The following is a 3,163-nucleotide window of genomic DNA, read 5'->3' as shown; positions in this document are numbered from 1 at the left end:
AGCAGGAATCAGGCTTTCTTAGCCATCCTTTCCTCTGGACCTCTCCAGCTATCCACCATCACTAAATCAGAAATGCAATGGGACTCAGGTTTGAACTGAGTCCAGGAGCTTGCTCTGTGACCTTTGGGGAGTTGTGGAAGACAGAGGGGTTCATATCCCTGAAAAATAAGAGCAAACACCAAGCAGTCAGCAAAGATATTTTGTTTTGTTTTGTTTTGTTTTGGAGAGGTTTTTGCTATAGGCTGTGTGCGCTCGCCAGACAGACAGAGACAGAGAGACAGAAAGCGAGAAATCATCCCCCAAGGGGGATGGCCACACCTCAATCCCTGCTCCTCCGTTCTCCTCTCGGGATCTTGGGCACGCACGCACATGCGCCCAGAGCAAAGATATTTTCTTCTCTGCTGGTTTAGTGGATACTACAACTTAGTTCAAGGGTAGAGAGTGAATTGTTTTACTTACTAAATTCCTTGCTAGAATTTTTATATTAGTTGATTTTTAAAAAACAATTATTTATTTAATTTTACTTATTATTATTATAATTTGTTATAGGGCACGTGTGCTCACCAGAGGGAGAGGCAAAGTGAGAAAGCAAGTGCCAGGTCTGGGACTCGCACTGCAGTCAGCCATGTGGGAAGCCAGCACTTCAACCACCACACCACCTGCTGGCTCCCTTATAGTAGATACTTTTAAATTACTCTTTAGGCATGGTAGTGTGTATACGCGCATGTGAGAGCAGGAACGAGATGATCACTCTCCACAGGATCATGCTGTAACCCCCTTGCTCCAATTCTCCAGCCCATTGGATCAGGTGTGCTTGGCATGTTTCCGGCTCACCGGGCCAGGGATTCAAACCTTGTTAGCTTCTCTTGAGCAGCACAATCCCACTGAGCTTCAGAGCCAGTCCTAGAGGATTGTTTTAAAATCTAATAAAGGATTTCATTTTTCACGTAGGATAACACCTGGTGAAGGCCAGGGTGAGAAGTGAGGCAGCAGGAAGCTACGGCATTAAAAATGAGCTGGAAGCCCTGTCTTAGTCAATATGCAAATCTTGGGCAATGGCTTAGCTGCTACTTCAGTTTTCTTATCTGTAAAAAAACAGCCAGCAGCCCAGGCCACCCACACTCACCCCCACATTAACTGTGCACGCAGTCAGATTGTTTCCAAAACCAAGATTTCCACTCTAGTATCTTTGATCCCAACTGGTGGACAAGACATTTCCTTCGGCCTCAGCCTAGCTTTCAAAACTGAGCCCACCTATACACTCAACCCCATAGAGGGAAACAGTTCTACCATTCTATCCCATTTCTCTCCATCCCTCAGCAGAGCAAATTCTCGCCTCTGCCAATGCTCTCCAGCCGAAGACTACTAGGGACCCCCTCCCCCATTCATGCTGAATTTATTTATTACTCACAGTGAGGGAGAACACACATAACGGAGCCACAGTGTTCCAGTAAGAAGGTGTTAGAAAGGACTTACTATAGGACTTGCGTCTGTTGATTTGGGTTGCTGATTCAGGGAAGCAGGGCTTTGTTCTGAACTGGATGCTGTCAGGAAGCTGGGGTGATTCTATGGTTCATATCTTAATAAATATTTTCACAGGGAGGGTAGGCTACAGAGAGGCCAATGCTGCAATGGTATTCTCGAGAAGCAGCTGTCACTCATAGCAGTTGGGGGAGAGGATGTTTGGTGTTTGTGGTTTGGGTAAGGCCCATATTTTGTCTGTATTCAAACAAGATTGCTGAGTGGTCTTTGTTTTTAATCTTGATCCATCATGGTCACAGTGGCCTCGTCTGATGCTAATGTTCTGTGAAATTGTTTTCCTTCGTTAGAGAATACTGAAGTCCAGCTGTCAGTTTCAGATCAGCTCAGAGCCGCGGCAAGGCCTACTGATAGCACCAGGCTAGCTGCTGGACGTCAGAGCTGCTCTTCTCCTGGAAGGAGGGCCTCCTTGCTATCTTTTTACATTTTTTTCCTCCTTCCAGTTTTTACTATAGGGCATGTGTGCTTGCCAAAGAGAGACAGACAGAAACGGGGTGGGGGAGGAGTGAAAAATCACTCCCCAGGAGGGACAGTCATGCTGCAATCTCCTCTCCATTCTCCTCTCAGGGCTTTGGGCACGCACACTCAAGCAGCTGGCATCATTTTCAAGCCACCAGGTCTGAGACTCAAACCATGGCTCCAGCTGCCTAGCCCCCACACCACTGGCTGGCCCACTTGCTATCTCCTGACCAGGCTACTTCATGCCAATCCTCAGAGCCAGCACTATGGGACAAGTAAAGCAGAAAGTTTAGGAAGAGTACACTCTTGGGTGCCAACTCTGCACTTGCATGACCTGACAGAGAGTGTCTCCGCAAATTTTGTGCCTACCTCCTCTTGCTTATCTCACCTCTCTGCTGCCTGCAAAATATTTAAATGCCTCCTCTGTTCTTCTTTCTTTTGTTGGAGTGATGAATGTATAATCTCAAAACATGCCAAATTGCCATTTTGATTATTTCAAGATGAAAATCATCGCAGGAGTTGTAGCTGCACAAAAAGCCATTCGGTTCATCTTTTCCTATGCACAGTAAGCCATAAAGATTCCTCTGGGAGAGAAGTCTTCCTAAACCCAGAGGTTAAAATCATCTTTATCACCAGATGACCAGTGATCGGGCTGCAATGAACCCAGATAAATAGATTCACTAAAGTCACCCTTATCTTCTCCTAGCTTTACACTCTTCCACATGTCTTCCAGTGACTTCTCTAGAGTTTACTGCCCTTGTCCGGATATCCTCTTATCCTGTCATTTCTTCATGCAAGTGTCACTCTGTCTAAAAAGTATAACAGCATCTCGCTTTGACCACCTCTTTGGATTTCAGACTCTAGTAGCGATCCCTGTGTACATGTAAAACTGATAGAATGTGTATGCTTTTTCCCTCACAAATCTGCCTTGTGCCAGGTTGGTTCCCAGATCCAGCTGAAGATCTCACTAAGATTCAAGGGAGGTAGAGGTGACTATTAGCTCCTCTCCCCACTCCGACCCTAAATCTTTCCCAACTGCCTTCCCCAGACAAGAAGCAGCTTTCCCTTCTCTGACTGATAAGCTCTCAGGGTCACCACCTCCTAGTTCCTAAGTGTATGCTAATGGCTTCAGGTGGATTTGTTTGGTTCTTCCCATTGCATCTAG

At 46.1% G+C, this 3,163-nt stretch overlaps 1 long non-coding RNA gene across 2 annotated transcripts in view; it reads right to left on the bottom strand.

Annotated features, from left to right (window-relative positions):
- The window catches only part of LOC102500456 (uncharacterized), a 52,873-nt gene extending 51,279 nt beyond the window's left edge, over positions 1-1,594 (bottom strand). For both annotated transcript variants that reach the window (XR_337418.2, XR_003547916.1), the window contains exon 1: positions 1,477-1,594. This is a non-coding gene — a long non-coding RNA (uncharacterized LOC102500456). The remainder of the gene's footprint in view (positions 1-1,476) is intronic.
- Positions 1,595-3,163: the final 1,569 nt, after the last annotated feature.

This window comes from Tupaia chinensis, unplaced genomic scaffold (assembly GCF_000334495.1).
Source record: "Tupaia chinensis unplaced genomic scaffold, TupChi_1.0 Scaffold145870_1, whole genome shotgun sequence".
Classification (NCBI taxonomy): Eukaryota; Metazoa; Chordata; class Mammalia; order Scandentia; family Tupaiidae; genus Tupaia; species Tupaia belangeri.
Note: the sequence above shows the minus strand (reverse complement) of the source record. Positions and strands in the feature narration are given on the sequence as shown.